The sequence below is a fragment of the Dasypus novemcinctus genome, chromosome 14 (assembly GCF_030445035.2).
Source record: "Dasypus novemcinctus isolate mDasNov1 chromosome 14, mDasNov1.1.hap2, whole genome shotgun sequence".
Taxonomy (NCBI): Eukaryota; Metazoa; Chordata; class Mammalia; order Cingulata; family Dasypodidae; genus Dasypus; species Dasypus novemcinctus.
In genome coordinates this window covers 8185436-8206324 of record NC_080686.1, presented here as the reverse complement: position 1 = coordinate 8206324, position 20889 = coordinate 8185436, and the positions used below count along the sequence as shown (strand labels likewise).

General features: G+C 41.5%; 1 long non-coding RNA gene and 1 pseudogene across 2 annotated transcripts; one reads left to right on the top strand and one right to left on the bottom strand.

The window, feature by feature from the left end:
• Positions 1–1757: 1757 nt before the first annotated feature.
• On the bottom strand, positions 1758–20835 carry LOC139436394 (uncharacterized). 2 transcript variants are annotated; one of them, XR_011645610.1, is made up of 4 exons: positions 20219–20835; positions 7061–7261; positions 6607–6858; positions 1758–4584 (listed from the first exon to the last, which is right to left on the bottom strand). It is a non-coding gene; the product is annotated as an uncharacterized lncRNA (long non-coding RNA). The 2 variants fall into 2 exon arrangements; XR_011645611.1 differs by lacking the exon at positions 20219–20835 and adding an exon at positions 18636–18712.
• Positions 7712–8996, top strand: LOC101416838 (serine/threonine-protein phosphatase PP1-gamma catalytic subunit pseudogene; annotated as a pseudogene).
• Positions 20836–20889: the final 54 nt, after the last annotated feature.

The window sequence follows — 20889 nt, the reverse complement described above, 5'->3', positions numbered from 1 at the left end:
CTTTAAACTCATCACTATACTCCATTTTACTATTAATGGAACCTGGAAATATATTTGGCTTTACTTTTGAAGAAGTTTTGGATCACAGAAAGGTTCAACAATGGCAGGGGAGGTATACTGGTGTGGGGTGCTATTGACAGGGGACACATGGTTGGCAGGGAGTTCTATGGGGCATATATCCAGGGTATGTAAAACTGTTTGGATATTTTCATAGTGGTTACAATTAAAAACAACAACTGAGGGAGTGATGAGTTCCTAGCCAGGGGAGCTCTATCACAGTCCCTCAAGGAACAGCAATAATTCCCCAAGTGCAACGGCAAAGACCAAAAAAGAAGGAAGGTCCAACAGTGAGCCCTTGATACTAATGACCATGCTTGTGAGCCTGTGCACCTGAAATAAGAACAAGGCCTAGAGCTGCAGGGTGCCTAAGAGTTACCTCCTGAGAGCCTCCGTGTTGCTGAAATGTGGCCAGTCTTGAAGCCAAACTCAGAATGTAAATGTGTTGCCTTTCCCCCAGTGTGGGACATGACTCCTGGGGATAAGCCTCCCTGGTGCTGAGGGATTACTACCAAGTACCAGCTGATGATGTAACTAGAAAATGACCTTGAATAAAAGGGTCAACTCGGACCAGCAGAATATCTCAATCTACATATAATACCAAGAATTAAAAATGCTTTTTGACCTGACTAAAAGGAGGAAATGGAAAGGACAAATGAGTTTATATGGCTATGAGTCTCCAAAAAGAGCTGGGAGGTTATCAGAGGGATTGCACTTATGCACATCTGAGCAGAGTCCCAGAGACAGATAAAGTAGATACAACCCCAGGTATTGGTTCTTCTGAGGGCTACAGAGACCCACAGGTACTATGGTCATGGCAGATGGAGTTCAGTGCCATGACAGTTGGCCCTACTTTGGAGTTTGTATTTCTGTGTGATGGAGCTGGACTCAGATATGATCTTTGTCCCCAAGTCTCTCCTGTTACTTTTACTGGAACTGTAGTTGGTGCTGGGGTTTAGTGTATACCCAGGGGACCTGAATCTCTGGACTGACCATGTAATAGCCAGGCCCTAATCCTCAACAGACTTGCAACTCCTACACTCTGGTTTATTGGACTTACCCCACTCAACTAACATTGAGGTGAAGAAGGTCAACCACCACACCATGGAGCCAAGAGTGCCTACAACTGAAAGCAGGAGAATTGCATCCAGCATCCATGTGGATTCTAAGCCCCCTCTTGATATAGATGTGGAGTGGACACAACCACTCTAAGGTCCACAGGATGGAGGAATAGAGTATGGATTAGAGTAGAGTTACTGATATTCTATTCATGAACTATTGTGATTAGTAATTGAAGAAAATGTGGCATTGGTGTGGAGAAAGTGGCCATGGTGGCTGTTGGGGTTAGTGAGTAGGAGGAAGAGAGGTGATGTGGGGGCATTTTTGGGGGTTGGAGTTGTCCTGGGTGGTGATGCAGGGACAGTTACTTGCGACGGCTTGCTCGGTCGGTAGAGGTGGGGTCTGGCTGCAGACGAGGGGTCGGTCCCACTTGGGACGAGGGGTCGGTCCGGCAGCAGACAAGGGGTCGGTCTCACAGGGGTTGCGCGGTTCGGCCGACGGGGTTGCCCGGCGAAGCTGGCGACGAGGGGGTCACCCGGAGAAGCAGGCGACGAACTGGGGACAAGGGAGGCCAGGCCCTTGTCAGGAGGCTCTCAGGACTGGAGGGCGCACGGCAGAAGAACTACCGCGGAGACGAGGTAAACACACAAGTCCAACTTTATTGAGGGAGAGGCAACAGTTTTATAGGGGCTGGGGAAGGCTGATTGGTCAAAGCCACGCCCTGTTCTGATTGGTTGCCAGAGAAAGGTCGGTGGGAGGTACTGGACGGGGGAGGGGTGGTGATTAGGGATTGGCTGTCGCTGTTGCTGGGGGAAGGGGCAGGGTTTAGTGATTGGTGGCTGCTGTTGCTGGGGTAGAGGGCAGACTTGAGTTTTCCGCCCATGCCTGGCTGTTGCTGCTGTCGGGGGGAGGGAGAAGGGCAGACTGGATTTTTCTACCCTGCACCTGCACAGGGAGAAAGAAGAAGAAGGGTACCGCCCCACAAGGCATCGTGTGGCACCATCCGGGAGGAGGGGCAGCTGCGGAAGCATGGCTGCCGAGAAGGGGAGACCCGAGGGCACTCTGCGCCCATGCCGAGCTTCCTTCAGGGGTGGCGGTGGGCCCGACCAACCACCCTATTATGGGGGCAGCGGTTTGGAATAGGCCTACCGCGGCCACTCCCCTGCCAGGCCAGCAAACCACACTTCAGCCCGAGGGGTGACCGCAGTTACTGGACATTGTATGTCCTCTCATGTCCCACTGGGTGGACTGTGGGAGAGTGGGTTATGATGTGGACCATTGACCATGAGGTGCAGTGGTGCTCAGAGATGTATTCACCAAATGCAATGAATGTTTCATGATGATGGAGGAGGTTGTTGTTATGGGGGGAGGAGTGGGGTGAGTAGGGTGGGGGTATATGGGGACCTCATATTTTTTTAATGTAATATTAAAAAAATAAATAAAGACAAAAAAATGTGGGAAAAAGATGGACAAAAGACTTGAAAAGACACCTGTCCAAAGAAGAAATACAAATGGTGAAGAAACACATGAAAAAATGTTCAACATCAGTAGTTATTAGGGAAATGCTAATCACAACTACAATGAGGGAAGCAGATGTGGCTCAAGTGATAAGGCCTCCACCTACCATATGGGAGGACCCAGGTTTGATCCCTGGGGCCTCTTGGTGAAATAAAAGAAGAGAAAGCATGCCTGTGTGGCAACCCAGTGCCTACGTGCTGAGCCAGTACCTGCTTGATGAGTTGAGTGCCTGCAGGGTGAGTCAAGTGCCCATGTGGGTACCCATGCAGTGAATTGAGTAGCCCATGTGAGTGACCATGTGGTGAGCTGAGTGCCTGTGCAGTGAGCTGAGTGCCCATGCAAGTGGCCGCATGGTGAGCCAGTGGCCATGTGGTTAGTCAGTACCCACATGGTGAGCCAAGTGTCTGCACAGCAATGCTAGTGGCTGCATGGTAAGCTGAGCGCTTGCACAGTGAGCCAGTGCCCGTGCAAGTGAGTCACACAGCAAGATGATGATGCAAGATAAATGAAGGGGAGAGTCAAGGTGAAATGCAGTAGAGACCAGGAAATGAGGTGGCACAATTGACAGGGAAACTCTCTCCACATCAGAGGTCCCCAGCATCAAATCCCAGTGAATCCTAGAGGAGAAAGATGAGAAGACAAAAAGAGAAATAGATACAGAAGCTCACACAGCAAATGAACACAGACATCAAAAACAGCAGTCCAGGGGAGGCAGAGGGGAAGAAAAAAAATTGAGTGTGGAATTAAACAGGGTTCAGAATCAAACTTTAAAAAGAGACTACAATGAGATACCATTGCACACCTATCAGATTTGCCTTTATTAAAAATTTGGAAAACTGTAAATGTTGGAGAGGATGTGAAGAGATAGGATCACCTATTCACTGTTTGTGGGAATGTAGATAGTACAGCCACTGTGGAGAACTGTTTGGCAGTTCCTAAGGAAGTTGAATACAGCTTGCCATGGGACCCGACAATACCATTGCCAGGTATATACCCAGTAAAACTGAAAGCAGTGACAGAAATAGATATCTACATGTCAGTGTTCATAGCAGCATTATTTACAATAGCAAAGTTGGAAACAACCTAGTTGTCTGTCAACTGCAGAGTGGATAAACAAAATTATGGTGTATACACTTGATGGAATATTATACAGTAGGAAGGAGAAATGAAGTCGTGAAACATATGGCAACATGGATGAAACTTCAGGATATTATGTTGAGTGAAGCAAGTCAGACACAAAAGGACAAATACTGTATGATGGCCCTATTTTGAACTAAGTATATTATGTGAAATATAAATATATTATGTCAAATATGAATATGGTTAGAATTGGATATATAGCACAGTATTTCTTTGAAGCTGAATAAATGTAAGTTAATACTAAAAAATGTTAATATCAAACAAATTATACTGAGTGAAGGAGACCAAACACAGAGTCCATTTATATAAAATGTAACTATAAGTCAATTCATAAAGATGAAATAAGTGGTTATGTTAGTCTGAGGAAGGAATGCTGAGGGGTGTGGAATCTTTCTTTTTGGAATAATGAAATTGTGCTGAAGTTTTTGAGATGATGAATGTACAACACTGTTATTATACTAAAAGCCATTGACTATACACTTCAGATAAAATGGCCCAAAATTGCATCTATATACAGGGCGGGGTGGAGAACACAGAGATCAAGAAGTAAGGAATTTTCCTGTTTGTCTGTTTTTTTGTTTATTATTATTGAAATAATGAAAATGCTTTAATAATGACTGAAGTGATAAACACACAACTATGTGATTATACCAAATAATATTGTATACTTTGGATAATTGTATGCTTTATTAATAGGTATCAGTAAAATTGATTTTTTTAAAAAAAATAATTCTAGGTAGCAGATGAGGCTCAAGCAATTGAATGCCTGATTCCCACATGGGAATTCCTGGGTTCAGTCCCTGCTGCCACCTAAAAACAAAAAAAGAAACAACTAGCAAACAAATGGAAAAAAACAATTCAGGGGAACTAATGTAGCTCATTGGTTAAGTATCAGCTTCCCATATACAAGGTCCTAGATTCAATCCCCAGCCCTCAAAGAAAAAAATTCTATATACCTTACATACTTAAGTTACCAAAATGATTTTGGAAACTCTCTCTAAACATTTTACAACATATAATTACCATCAAAATCAAACATGTCTGAATAAATGACTCAGTTCAGTTAAACGCAAACTTAATTTTCCTTTTTTCATTTTAAACACTTAATAAATGTAACATTAGCATATTTGATCAGCAAATCTGTATAAATTTAGGGAGAGCATACTTATGTAAAACAAAATTGTCAGAAATATTTTTTCAGTTCATTATTTTGTCAGTATTTCAGTGAAAAAAATATTTATGAAACATTTACAAAGACATTTTTGAAACAGCTTTTTGAGGTAAGTTAGGGGACTAGTTGCTATGTGGGCAAAGCCATGGTTTAATTGCATGCTTACAAAAGCAGCCAACATTTTTCTTTTTTCTTTTATCTTTGTATACAATTATTTGGTTTAAAATTACTAAGCTTTAACAGCATTAATGTATTAATGTGGTTATCCAGGTTCAATTAGAATTAGCACGGAAACAACAAAAAACATTAATGTTCTTAAGTTTTTATTATTATTCCTTTTTTTCCTAAATAATATAGTGAAACAATAGAAATGAAGGTATCAAAACACATTTTGTACTAGCAGATTTGTTGCAGTACTTAAAACACCTTAGTTAATGCACCTTAAACACACCAGCTAGCATACATTACAACAGTAATACAGATTTTAAACAAGGATTAATGCCACATATAGGTATTATTACACTGTCCAAGAAAAGAAGGTAATGTATACAATTTAATTTTACATGAATTTTGAAACTTATGAAGGTATTTTGTCTTTAAACTTTTCTTGAATCCTTTGTAATTCAGTATATATACAAATTTAATTTATATAAAGCTTGGGGTGAAGTTTTTTCTTAAATGAATTACTTTTAATTATTAAAAAATAAGCATTTAAAATATTTATTTTAGATTATACTCTATTTTTACCATAAGATACTCAGACTGCAATGTATTGAAAATCACCTTTGCTTTGTTTTTTCAAATACTTTTATGTAAAATTTTTGCATGACTTTTACCAGCAGTCCTGTAAATTAATTGGCAAAGGTTTGTATATCCAGGCTTACATATCTGAATGATAAGATTGACATTTTTGAAAAAGATTTATCTGTTTATTTCTCCTTTCGAGTTGTGTTCTTCTGTGCCTGCTTGCATTCTTGTCAGTAGCACTGGGAATCTGTGTCTTTTTGTTGCATCATCTTGCTGCATCAGCTTTCTGTGTGTGTGGTGCAACTTCTGGGCAGGCTGTGCTTTTTTTGCATTAAGTAGCTCTCCTTATGGGGTACAGTCCTTGAACATGGGGCTCCCCTATGTGGGGGACACCCCTGTGTGGCATGGCACTCTTTGTGTGCATCAGCACTGTGCATAGACCGGCTCACCACATGGGTCAGGAGACCCTGGGTTTGAACCCTGGACCTCCCATATGGTAGGTGGATGCTTTTCAGTTGAGCCAAATCTGCTTCCCATGACTGAATTCTTTATGAATCCCACTGAATCTTCATTAGGAGTTGGGAAATCTTATTATTATAGAAGGGGAGTTGAACTAAGTTAGAACACAGAGGGAGAAGACAGAAGGATTTTTAAAAGCACCAGAAGCTCAGCTTTTCCAATTTCTGGGACTCTAAGAGTATTAATTTGTTGTTAAGCCTTTTGGATAGAACTCTCTTAAGAATTTTTATTTGTTAATTTAATATTACCATTCAGAGGTAGGAAAATATATATTAAACAGACAGACACAAAGCACAGAAACACAGAAGTACAGAAATATAAACTTACTGTTTCCCATAGTAAGTCTAGAGAAACAGTAAAGGAACAGAAACAGCAAAAGAAGAGAATTCTCTTACCTAATGTTGAAAACAGAGGCTGGGACAGAGGTCCTGATCAGATTGTAGCTCACCAAATGGATTTTGACCTCAAATGTGATGTGGCAGGAGTTCAGAGATCCATAGGGGTTAACCAGGTGAGCCAGCGAAGGACCCTGGAAAGGCCAGAATGGAAAAGATTCCTGCAGGTACCTTGCTCATCTCTGAGGCATCAGAGGCATCCTCCCAGCATCCACCTTCAGATCCCACTTCTGTATGCCAAGTACTGTTGTGCTGAAAATAAAATAAAGAGACTTACAAAAGGGGGCACAGAGCAAGTATATTGAGCTAAAGTTGCTTTAATGAAGAAGTATCACAAAAAGAGGTTTCTGCTTAAAGGAACCTCCTGATGGAGCACCGTATGTGCCTCCTTGAAACAAAGGGAAGGCATGGAGGAATGGGGAGGGATAAGGCAGACATGACTTATGGTTAGTACCTGAGTTCCAGGGATGATGTGAACTACTGGACTATGATGACTGTGGAGTGTTTGGGCAGGGTGTGCTTGAAACCCAGTTCATTAATTCGCAAGCAGGATGTTGATGTAAGACTGTGGCCATCTGGTGAAGATCAACACTTTGCTGGTGTCATCCTGATCTCTTGTTCTTTCTTTGGGCAGGGGTAGAGGTCTTTATCAGCACTGCAAAGATCACTGGTATGTTAGCCTGCTTTAGTTAACCGCTTTATTTAACCTGTTTCTCCTTTGTAATCCACTGGATAAAATGGGAGGTCAAGACAGTTCCAGCTGGTAGAGAAGGAGGGAGCAGGGAGTAGGGCAGTTGGTGGGACCTTCAGCAGCTGTGGCCACTGCACCACCACCACCTCTTGGCTCTAGTGGGATAGGAGGTGTGAGTCCTGGATGTACCACTGTGGGAGGGTCAGGGGTGGGAAGGCTATGGCGATACAGATAAACTCAACCTCGACAGCATCATTCAACAGCTGCTGGAAGTGAGAGAGTCCAAGCCTGGTGAGAAGGTCCAGCTACAGGAGAATGAACTCAGAGGACTGGACTTAAAGTCTCATGAGATCTTTCTCAGTCAGCCTATCCTACTAGAACTTGAAGCACCACTCAAAACATGTGGTGATATCCATGGGCAATACTATGATTTGCTTTGACATTTTGAGTACAGTGGTTTCCCACCAGAAAGCAACTATTTGTTTCTCAGGGACTACATAGACAGAGGGCTGCAATCATTGGTGACTATCTGCCTCTTAGTGGCCTACAAAATCAAATATCCTGGGAAGCGTACTTGGCCCAATGGATAGGGCATCCGCCTACCACATGGGAGGTCTGCGGTTCAAACTCCAGGCCTCCTTCATCCATGTGGAGCTGGCCCATGTGCAGTGCTGATGTGCGTAAGGAGTCCTGTGCCCTGCAGGGGTGTCCTCCACGTAGGGGATCCCCATGCACAAGGAGTACACCCTGTAAGGAGAGCCACCCAGTGTGAAAGAAAGTGCAGCCTGCCCAAGAATGGTGCTGCACACATGGAGCTGACACAACAAGATGACACAACAAAAAGAAACACAGATTCCCAGTGCAGCTGATAAGTATAGAAGTGGTCACAGAAGAACACACAGCAAATGGACAGAGAGAAGACAACTGGGGGGGTGGGGGAATAAATTTTTTAAAATCTAAAAAAAAAAAAATCAAATATCCCAAGAATTTCTTTCTTCTCCAAGGAAACCACAAATGTGCCCGCATCAATTTTATGATGAATGTAAAAGAAGACACAACATTAAACTATGGAAAACTTTCACGGACTGTTTTAACTGTGTGCCAATAGGAGCCATCGTGGATGAGAAAATATTCTGCTGTCATGGAGTTTGATCACCAGATCATCGATCTATGGAGCAGATTCAGAGAATTATGTGGACAAGTGATGTACCAGGTCAAGGTTTTCTTTGTTATCTTTTGTGGTCTGACCCTGATAAATGGCTCTGGGGTGAATGACACAGGAAAGTCCAACACATTTTGTGCAGAAGTGGTTGCAAAATTTCTCCATAAGCATGATTTGGATCTTATATGTAGAGCGCATCGGGTGGTTGAAGACGACAGTTGGTCACTCTGTTTTTTGCACTCAATTATTGTGGAGAGTTTGACAGTACAGGTGCCATGAAGAGGGTGGATGAAAAGCTAATGTGTTCCTTTCACATTTTAAAGCCTGCAGAGAAAAAGAAGCCACTAGACCTGTACCACCACCAAGGGTATGATCACAAAGCAAGCACAGAAATACTTGTCATTCTGACACTACCTAGATGGGACTTATAACATATAGTATATAACCTTGATTTTCAAAACTGTAATGTATACTGGTCAGCTTGCTCAAATAGTTCTGGTTTTGAAGGGCTGCACCTCCTGTGAATTTTGATTTAAAGAGTGGCATTTGCTGGTAAAAACAGCAAATGAAAGACATTTCCATTCCCAGGAATAGTATTTTGTTTTTTAATTCTCTATTCCTTTGCAAACTTCCATGATGGTATTAAAGCTGTCCACCCCAGGACTGTTTAACCTACCTAAGGGGTAAGTGTATCATTGATTTTTTTTTTTAATTCAGTGCAACTCATGAATAATGTAAATGCTTGTTTTCTTTAGGATATGAAGAGAGGCCTAGGGTGCCCTGAATCTATGTTGTCATAAAATGCTTACTGTCAAAACAAACCACTATGAACATTTTTTTTTTAAACTTTGTTTCAAAGGGATTGCTTTCTTTCTTTCATTGTCTTGTCAGGTACAAACTAGTTTTTTATAGCTATCAACATTAGGAGTAACTTTTAACCTTTCCAGCATTGATGGTGTGATGTATATTTAATTAAAGCACAATCTTCCCCTACTGTATACTTAAAATGACGATTAAAGCCATTATTTTAAATGTTTGTGACATTTTCCTAAAGCCAGAGTTTTTGTTGGGATCTGTACTGACACTAGGTGGCTTTGTCATAGTACACATGCTGTCTCGAGGGGATTCAAAACAGGTTTTTTATTTTGAACACAAGTTAGTAGTATAGTGCTGTTTAAGCTGCTAATTATTTAGGTTAATAACATTTTGTACAATTTCCATATAGTCTATTCATTTAGTAATCTTTTTACAGTTGCAACAGGCCTGAATCTGACCATTTAGAAAGCTTCAAATTATAGGAACAGTATTCTTCTATATGAGTGATTATGCTTTAAGATTTATTTTGATTTATTTGCCCACCCTTGCCACTTGCTAGCTGTGTGCTCTCTGTGTCCATTTGTTGCATGTTCTTCTGTGTCTGCTTGTCTCCCTTTGTTGCATCATCTTGCCGCACCAGCTCTCCACGGGTGTGGGTCATTGGCTTTCCACAGGTGCAGGCCAGCTTGCCTTCACAAGGAGGCCCCAGGACATGAGCCCAGGGACTCCCATATGGTAGACAGGAGCCCAACTGATTGAATCTCATCCACTTCCTTGATTATGCTTTCCTTGACCTACATTCTTTGTTCTGTAGGGAAGTTGAGACTTCTAAGTCACAGAGGAAAATCTATCAGTAGAGGTATATGGCAAGGCTTTCCAAAATAAGTTTCTTTCCCAAATATTTCCCCACTGAGACCCAGTTGCCTGAAATACCAAATGAATTTCAGTCTCAATGTGTTTCAACCTTTAATAGGTCTCTATGGGCATGTTCTTGTGGACATCCTGTGTGCTCCCACCTGGCAGAAGAGAATGAGAACCTCTCCTCCATAGTGAGATTCCCAATGGAGGCAGATGTCCAAGTGCCCTGAAAATAGAAACCCAGCTTTGGAGGCACATGCACCAAGCTCTCCCTTCCTGTGGCCATGAACATTCAGCATTTAGATTATTTACCTGTAGAGACCAGTTTATAGTATTGCATTTTATATTCCCAAGGAAGCTTCTTAGCTCAGATAGAAGATATTTTACTGTGGGTTTCAGAACAGGTTCTAACTCTATTAGTGTTATCTCCATGGATGGTTACCTATAGAATGGGGACTTTAAGATGACATGCCTTGCCTTTGTTACCAAATTCAATTGCAGAAATACTGAACACCAAAAACTAAAGTTGGATCTAGCTGCAGACTCTTCTCTATTAAAGGGCTTTTTTATTCAAGTCCCAGAGCTCTAGGCTGCAGGTAGAAAACTGAAGGGTATCTGTGAACACTGAACAGTGGGCAAATCCAATCTGTCATTTATCCTAACACAGAATAAGCTGCCATATCATTTGAGAATTTTTGACATAGAGGGGCACATTTTACTTTGTTTTCCTTGGAAGTGACTAAGTAAAAGGAAGGCCAACCAGCATTATCTTGGTATCCCAGAGTACACAGTTAAAACTCAGGAGTGCAGAGGTAAGGTCCAAGGCTAGAAGAATAGGTTTTGACTCTTCAGCCCTGGGTTATAGGCCCAAATTATTCTTACTGCAACACTCTGCTACATATGCAGGTTTTTATAAATAATCTTCAATTTAAACGAATCATTTTTATTCTCCCAGCTGCTTCCCACTGGAAATCCTCAGTCTGTTTTCTCACACCAATAGAAGTAAGTAGGTCAAGTGATTTGAATTTGCTTTGTGACTTCTAGTGTTGTGGAAGTTGAGAGAGGTTTAATTATTTGCTTATAGAAAGGCCAGGACTCAGGAATGATTTTGAGAGGGAAAAATGGTTTATTGATGGCTGGCTGGACTCGGGAGCTTTCTGTTGCAAACCCGAGTCTGGAACAAGATTTTCAAGTTCCTTTTATACAGGGTGGTAGTCAAATGATGCTTTTATCATTAAAAAAAACTACTTTCTTTGTTAGTTAAGTCTTTGCCTGAGTACCAGGTAGGTTTTGAATTAACATATTGCCCACATTTCAGGTGAGCTTGAACTAGCATCTTGCCCACATTACGTCTGGATGCAAACTTGAATACACATTTAGAGTTACATTTTTTTCTCTACATTCAAAGCCCTAATCACTTAACTGGATTTTTAAAGACTAGGCACACTTGGGTACAGAATTAGATGATTTTGAATTTATGCACAGGCTATATTATATTTCCCATTTGAGGCCAAGTCCAAGTCCCTTAAGTTTCTGCATCACCACTATCAGAGTTTCCCTGGACTGACTGATATGTATATAGAGTTTGCATTGCTAAATGGCCTCCCAGGACTGGAGTCATTGCCATGGTCACCAAGGGCAGGGCTGCAACTTCTTACTGTCCCACACCCACAAGTTAGGATGATGTGGGCTATGGGTGGGAGGCTCTTTGTTCAGAGATAACCTAAGCTGTCTGTGACTTGTGGGTGTAAGATGGTAAAAGGCTACAGTCCTGCCCTTGGTAACCATGGCAATGACTGTAGTCCCAGGAAACAAGTTTAATAATGCAAGGTCTATAAACTTTAAATATTCAAGGGAAATGCAAACCAAATGTGCTAAAGGTTTATCTAGAATGTATGAAGTCCATGCTAAAAGCTTACCTAAGATGTGGAAGATATATGCTAATTCAAGCCTATTGAGAACTGAAACTAAAGGACCATTTAACCTCTCCTCTCTGTATAAAAGAAACTTGAAAATCTTGTTCGGGGCTCAGGTTTGCAACAGGAAGCTCCCAAGTCTGGCCAGCCATCAATAAACCATTTTTCCTTCTCAAAATCATTCCTGAGTCCTGGCCTCTCCATACGCAAATAAATGACCTCTCTCAAATTCTACAACATTTTGGGGGGCTCTCCCAGGATTGCAAATGAAAGCCAGAGATGGTAGCATTTTGCTGCCCCTTCCAAATCCCCAAGGAAACCGGGAGGACTTGGGTGAACCCCAAACTGGGTGCCCCTGGATTAAATTTAATTCAGAAAAGATGTGACCTCCACCAGAATCTTCTCAACAAAATTCGAGGGCAATGGAAGTTCTGAAGAGAAAGATTCTGGGAATGAAAAAGAACTCCGAACAGAAGAAGGTAAGACTCCACAGGTGAGCACAGTCTGGAAAGCCCTACCTTTAATTGCTAGGAGGGGGAGGCTGATCACGTCCGGAGAGAACCCTAGTAACCCCAGAAAACTGGGGGGAAGCTGTTCTCTCTAGGTCTGGAAAAAGGAGGAAAACCAGGAAAAAGCTTGGTGTTTTGGATTTGTCTAACTGCATGTTAGAATCTGGTACTGGTCTTACATTCACTGAAGGAGTGGAGGCTTGGTTTTAATAGGAAGGGCTGTTTATAGGTTCGAGTCCTAATGTTCTGGAGAAAAAAACTGGGAAAAAGCCTGGTGTTTTAGGTTTGTCTAACTGCATGTTAGAATCTGGTATGGTCTTATATCCATAGGAGTGGAGGCTTGATTATAATACTAAGGAATGTTTATAGGTTCAAGTCCTAATGTCCTGGAAATTGGTCTGGATTTTTTAAAAAAACTTGGTTATAGGAAAATGGATCCGCTTTTCTAGTAAAGCTTGGTCTGGGTGTAAGTTAAACAGTGAAAAAGGTCTAGCTGGAATCTTTTGTTATGGTGCTGAATTGTGAATGAATTCGCTTTATACCAAGTGTTAAGTGTTCTAAGGTTTGTGATGGCTGTGGGGGCAGCCATGCTGAAAAAATATATATAGAACTTGTGGGTCAGATTAGTGACCTTTGTGCTTCTGTCTGTGTCAGCTCAATGCTGGTGTTTGAATTGTGTGGTTATGTAAAGTGGTGGAATTGAGTTAAGCTGGAACCCTCCCTTGCCATTGGCAAGGGGGTGAATTGATTGTGGGGCAAAACTGAGGAGTCTGGATGTTTGTAGAATCTGGATGTTTGCGCATGCTCTGCTGCCTCATCTTTGGTCTGCCCCCTTTGCTGGGGCTTGGAGGCTGTCTGTGTCTGTGCCATGCACCCGGTTTTGTTGGGGCTGCCCCCAGGCAGGCTAGCTGGTCCCTGGGAGGAGTGCCAAATTTGAATAAGTTCTGTCTGCCCATTTTATTTTTTTATTTTTATTTTTTTTTAAGATTTATTTATTTCTCTCCCCTCTGCCCCCCCCCAGTTGTCTGTTCTCTGTGTCTATTTTGCTGCATCTTCTTTGTCCACTTCTATTGTTGGCAGTGGCATGGCAATCTATGTTTCCTTTTGTTGTGTCATCTTGTTGTGTCAGCTCTCTGTGTGTGTGGCACCATTCCTGGGCAGGCTCTACTTTCTTTTGCACTGGGCGGCTCTCCTTACGGGGTGCACTCCTTGTGCATGGAGCTCCCCTATGCTGGGGACACCCCTGCATGGCACGGCACTCCTTGCGCACATCAGCACTGCGCATGGGCCAGCTTCACACAGGTCAAGGAGGCCCAGGGTTTGAACCACGGACCTCCCATGTGGTAGGACGGATGCCCTAACCACTGGGCCACGTCCGCCGCCATGTCTGCCCATTTTAGCAGAAAGCTGGAAAGGGGGGAGCGGCTTGCCCCTTTCCAGTGAATCCACATCTTCTATTCATAAGCCACATTCCTATTTGATTGTTGTGCACCCGACTGCCTGGAAGGAGGGGAAGTGAAGGGGATGAAAAGCAGGATCAAAATAAATGCAGTAAAGTTCCCTCCCTAGGGTGTCAAAGCCAAAATACATTTGCATTCTCCCCAGGTTCTTAGAAGGTATTGTGGTAACTTTAAGTAAAGGAATGTGTTCTGTGAAGGTAAAATTTGTCTTAAAAGTATAAATAATTATTAAAAATTTAATGAAGCATTGTTTAAATTAAGGTGTTTAAATGGCTAATTTCAAAAAGTCTTTATTAAACAAAACCTGAATTGATAATACTACTAATAAAAGGTAATTTTATAACAGGAAAACTTGTTGGTGGCCAGCTTCCCCTGCCAACTTCCTTCTAAAAAACTCTTGTATTACATACTACTAAGTATTTAAATTGAAGAAAACTTCATTATTTTAACAAGCTTGTTTAGTGTTAATGGCAATTATATGTTGTAAGAAGTTTGTCTGGTAACTTAGTATGTGGAATATATGGAATGTGTTTTTATTGTTAAGGAAACAGGAGATGATTTTGTCCTAAGATAAAATGATTGATTATTGGAAAGAGTAGAGTGTGGGACAAAACCTGAATGAATACTGAAAGTGTAGAAGGTTTGTGGAAGGAAAATTTTTATGATTAAAATTGAGTAAGATTTAATAAGTCTATATAAAGTTTTAAAGGGTTTAGTATCAAGTAGTACACTGATGCAAAGTTAAAATTTTGTTCTTTCTCAAAGTCTTTCAAGTCATTAGTCTCTTTTAGTAAAAGTTTCCTGAATAATCAATATACAAAGAAAATCTGTTTTATCAAAATAGCTTCTTGTGCTTTAACCTCATCACTTCCTCAGTGTTTGAAGAAGAAAGGGTCTTATCTCTTTTAAAAGAACATTATGTTCTAGAAATCAAATCCTGAAAAGTAGATTTTTATTTCAAACTAACGGCAAGAGATTTGTTCTTTTACCTTAAAAGAACAATTAAAGTAATAGTTAAGTTCATTTAATATGTTTTAAGTCGAATGAAAGGTGTTTAAAGGTGTTATAAAATTAACAGGTTTAAAAAATTAAAACTGTAACTGAGTTAAAATCATTTATAAATGCATTTATATTAAAAAATGGCAGAAAGATAAAAACTGAAATTATAGCTGGGTGAATTTAGCCTGAAACTATTATTTAAGTGTAAATTCTAACTAACCTTACCTTCGTTTATGGTTACTTCAAGCCTAGCCTCACCCCTTGCCTTTGCCTATGGTCATTTCATAACAGCTCCTGTCCTACTGGTATTAGTAACCCTGCTTTCTCTCATGAATCCAAGTATAAACGAAATTGCTGCCTGGTGGAATTCTTAATCCTTAGGTTTAAACGACCACTGGAGTTTTATTATCTCCAAAAACTGAGAAAAAAAGCAGGGGCGGGAGGAGAGTCTCCTGCCTTAACAGTCAGTGTTCCTAAGAGTGGCAATTCATGAGAGAAACCAGTCTGTCTCCCTGAGGCTTCAAATAGCCTCAGTAAATATACATAGAATTAATCTTGTTGCTTATCCAAAATTCTGCTAAATTCAAAGTAAAATATAAAGTTCTGAAACAAAAATGGTGCTAAAGCATTGAGAACATTTTGGTTACAATCTATTAATTAAGAAGGAAAATTCTTGTGTAAAACTGCACAGTCATAGTGAAAATTAAGAAAAGTTTCAAGAGTCTGTGAAATGTTTTGCAGTCACATTTATTTTGTAAAAAATAGAAGTTTTAAGTAACTAAAGTTATGTTTTTCTGTCAAACTATTCATGTCTGCCTATTTGCGCAAATTGTTGAAGTTAAATATGCAGTTATATAAGTAATATATATTTCTGAAACCCAAATTAAGCTAAACAGTATATAAAATAATGGAAATTATAAGTAACATCAATTAGTTGTGTTTCTGTGTCTAACTCTATTTGTGTCTACCATTTGCTCGGTGTATGTCTTCATATATCAGGATGATAGTATCAAATTAACAAGTGAAAATTCTTAAAAGAGCTCTATTCAAATTGTTAAAAATTAAATATGCAGTTATATATGTGAATAAATATTCTTGGAACCCAAATTAGACTAAAAAGATGAAAAAGGCATATAAAAATCTGATTATAGAAACTATTGGGAAAGGGCCTCCTTTTTGGAAAAGCTTTGAAGGCAAGACTAAGTGTGGCAGGTTAAACCTATCTACTAGGCTAAGGAATTAAGAATCCCTTTGCCCTGTAATTTCCTAGTTCAAGCCTTTTGTCAGCCATAAAATGTAAAAAACAAAGATTAGTTTAGTTTTCACATAAAGGAAGAAAATATTGCTTAATGTAACCTGGCAGCCTACTGCCTCAGTCTCCCACTCCCGGGTTAAACAGCAACAAAGGAAACCAGCTTAAGCCAGTCCTATAGGCAATAAAGGATGCCCAAGAAAGAGCTAAGTCAATACCAATTCAGCACTAAATTCCATTCCTTCTTTGACAAAGGGGAGCAGGTAAAAACTAAAATGGTTGGAATGTGATAGAGGAAGCTGTTAAATCACAAACGTTTGCACCAGAAAGTTACATCTTCTCAGATAGGCTTTAACTTCTGAAGTATCCAATCTATGGAAAAACAGAGGAAGAGCTCACATACTAGGCTTAGGGGTATAAACTATGTCATTTTTCTTTGCTTGGGTGCCAGCCATATTTTCTGGTTGTGTGCCCCTTCTTGCAAGATTGAGAATAAATTCTTTTCTTCTCCACAATCGGGTGAGTTGTAAAACATCTTCCAAACTGAAAATGTTTAAATAGTTCTAATTCCAGAAGTCATTGTTAACTGAAAACTTAGATTGGTATTGGTTGCAAAAAAATAACTTCGTGATAATAAAACTTGTTTGAAGGCCACCGCAAGGTACATATTTAAATAAATGGTGGGAAATGGACTTGGCCTAGTGGTTAGGGCATCAGTCTATCACATGGGAGGTCTGCGGTTCAAACCCCGGGCCTCCTTGACCCGTGTGGAGCTGGCCCATGCGCAGTGCTGATGCACGCAAGGAGTGCCGTGCTATGCAGGGGTGTCCCCGGCATAGGGGAGCCCCACGCGCAAGGAGTGCGCCCAGTGAGGAGAGCCGCCCAGCGCAAGAGAAAGTGCAGCCTGCCCAGGTATGGCACCACCCACACTTCCTGTGCGCTGACGACAACAGAAGTGGACAAAGAAACAAGACGCAGCAAATAGACACAGAGAACAGACAACTGGGGGAGGGGAGGGAATTAAATAAATAAATAATTCTTTTAAAAATAAATAAATGGTAATAAAAAGTTATCTTGATTCTATTGGAAATCTTCTGTTTTCATTTTAACAATGAAAAATAATTTTTCCCTCTCTTACTAAAATAAAATACCTACTATTATCTTCATTTTAAGTAAGTAAACAGTAAACATTGTGTAAGTAAAGTCATTTGATATATGATATGTTGCATTAAATTGTTTAAAATATATATATAAACAAGGAATAAACTTTAATATTGTCAAACTCTTTTGTGCATTCAAATACATTACAGGTTGCCTCTCCATGTGAGTTATTGGCTAAGCTGGTCACTGACCCCTCAATTAAAATATTTGCTATATCAGCCTCTGGTTCTGCTCCTGAAATTGATGGAAACTACGTTGCAGTTTCAAGCTCCTGCAGCAGCCAATGATGACTCAGTATAGCCAAGTGTACAATGGATATCACCTCCAGACTGGCACTGTTCCATAGTGCCAGAGAGCACTATGCACCAGGCTGGTAGAATACTGGAAACTCTCTAGAATTAACGATGCTGCGACTTGCTCACTGCGTGAAGAACATGCTAAGTGGAGCCATGATACCAGGATACTGTAAGTAAAACTTAAACACAATTGGCATTATGGCCTGCTCCCATGGAGAGATAACATGTAAAGTATTACAAACCTGATACTTAAAACTATTCATTGCAACTCTGAATTCTTATGCATTAAGTAATACATTAGTTAATATTAAGTGCTGTACTTTTATCCTGTACTAAATATATGCCTAATAATTATAACATTATCTTTTCTATTTTGGATCAAATGCAAAATATATTAGACATGTTAAATTCCTGGTAAATTCATTTTCTAAACAGTTAATAAACATGTCTATAGAATAAGGTGGCAATCTCAGCCAGGCTCAGTCAACTTACTATATTCTACTGTACTCTACTGTGTAGCAAAAATGAGGCTTGCTTGCTAATCATAAGTCACCTATTGAACAAGCCAAAATTACCAGAAATTGTACAATTAAAACCAAAATGTAAAAAAACCTTTATTCTGTAGTTCTGATCACTCCCACAGCTAAAAACTAAGAAAATTTCCAACTTGGTGTACTAATCCTGAATGAAACCAATTACCCAAATGGTGCCAGTTCACCAGGAGCATCTGACAGAGCACATGAGTGCCCGTCATTAAACAGCTTGAAATGTGTCTTCAAACAAAGCTAAGTATCTATTGCAATTTCTCTCTGAAAATAAATAACTTAGGAAAAAATACATATATATATATACTGTTCCCACCAGTTTTTAAAAAGGGGTGCCATCTTTATAGACATTAACCTTGCCTACCTCTGTAATCCAATGTCCTCTTTTAATAACAGGTATTCCAAAATTTTAATTAAGTTTGTTTCTTTCAGAATGAACATCTTATTAACCATATGAAAACTTCATCCAACTTCATGCAGAAGGCCAGATCCATCTTCCTCTAGTTAAAATAAAATAAGAGTTTTACACCTTGTTAGGCAATGACAACAGCCCATGGCCAGCAGGAAGCAGTTACAGAAAAGAGATCGTCTCCCTTCAGCACCCCTTTTAGATTAAAGGTGTAAACTCTTTAAGGGTAAAACAAAATTAATAGATGGATCTGGAACCTGACTGGAAATCCACGTGAGTGCCGGTGGCCCCAGGATAACTGCAGAGGGGCCCCCGCCCCAGGATTCTGCTCTCCAGAATAAAAACTTCTAAACTTCTAAAAACAAAGTCCTGGATGGTACACTAAAGACTGATAAATAATCAGTCAAAACAACAAACAGCCACCCACTTCATAGCTCCAACAATAATTATGCCAAAGTTTAGCAAGTTAAACTTTGGCAAAGAGGGGAAATGATGTGGGCTATGGGTGGGAGGCTCTTTGTTCATAGATAACCTAAGCTGTCTGTGACTTGTGGGTGTGGAACAGTAAGAGGCTGCAGTCCTGCCCTTGGTGACCATGACAACGACTCCAGTCCCAGGAAACAGTTTATCAATGCAAACTCTATAAACTTTAAATATTCAGGGGAAATGCAAACCAAATGTGCTAAAGGCTTATCTAGAATGTATGAAGTCCATGCTAAAAGCTTACCTAAGATGTGGAAGATATATATGCTAATTCAAGCCTATTGAGAACTGAAACAAAAGGACCATTTAATCTTTCCTCTCTGTATAAAAGAAACTGGAAAATCTTGTTCGGGCTTGGGTTCGCAACATTTTTCCTTCTCAAAATAATTCCCAAGTCCTGGCCTCTCCATATGCAAATAATTAAACCTCTCTCAAATTCTGTAACAGGGACAGATAGCATAGGTTATCTCTAAAGAGACAAAGAGCCTCCCACCTATAGCCCACCTCACTAGAAAGTGGAAGGTGGAAAAACATGAGTGAACTCCACAAATGGCACCTTTGACGTAAGAATTGTGGCAAAATGATTTGAGCAGAGACTGTCATGGCAAATCGATATTTTGAAACTTGCTCACAGGGTTTTTAAAAACCAGCATAGACCATAAGAGCTAAAAGGGAGCACAGGTACTATTCTGAGCTCTTAATTTGTTCCCACCCAAACCTCACAGTAGTCCTCTGAATAAGTTTCTGTTTTCCTCCTCTTTAGACCTAGACGGTGTCAGAGAGGCAGAGATTGCTTGACCCTCCAGACAGTGACGGGCAGTCCAGCTCCTCAGACACCTGATTGCAATTGTAAGTGTGGCTTTAAGACAAGGCGCTGGGGATGGGTCAGATCCCACCATGGAAAGCCTTTCAGGAACATAGGTCAGTTTCTCAGTGTGAAAAAAGCTTTGAACTTCTAATTAATTTATTAATTTTTCACTTCCTGGAGACAATGTTCTTATAGTAGGAGGTAACACTAGAAATTCACAAGAATGAAGAAGAAGAGGTTTCTTTACCTACACCAGGGATCACCACCCCCTCCTTGGGCGGGTTCCGACGGGCACTCGGTGGAGGAGGGGCCTCGACACGCCCACCCCCCTTCGTAGGCAGCCCCCTGTAGGGCCTCTGCCCCCTGCGGCTCTGCGCCCTGGACGGGGAGCACTGACTTGGGGCCGCGCTCCTTCAGCTGGTGGTGTGATCCTGCACAGGTCCCCCCAGCTGAGCCCCAATAAATGCACCAACACGTGGTGGTCAGCTCCTGACTGGGCCAGGCAGGAACGGGTGGGAGGAGGAGGGGAGGACTCGGGCAGGCGGGGCCGCCAGGGGGGCTCCCTTTGCACCCCAGAGAAACCCCCCGCGATGCAGCCTGAGCTCCCCAGCGGTCGGCGGAGGCTGGGGTGGGGACCCGAGCCGGCAGGGCCAGGACGTGCAGAGGAGCCTGCGCCCGGAGCTGCGCCTCCCGCGCCTGCCCCTCCTGCGCGCCCTTCCTTCCTGGCCTTCCCTGCCGCTCGTGCTGGGGGTCCACTTCACCCAGCCGGGCCCCCGCATCGCGGACTCTGGGCAGCAGCTCAGCGGCGCAGCCGGAGGGCGAGATGGAAGGGGCGCGCGGGCACCAGGCGAGAGCTGGCGCTTCCTGCTCGGCGCGCCCCGCGGCGGCCTGGAGGGGGCGCCGGCCACCTGTTGCGTC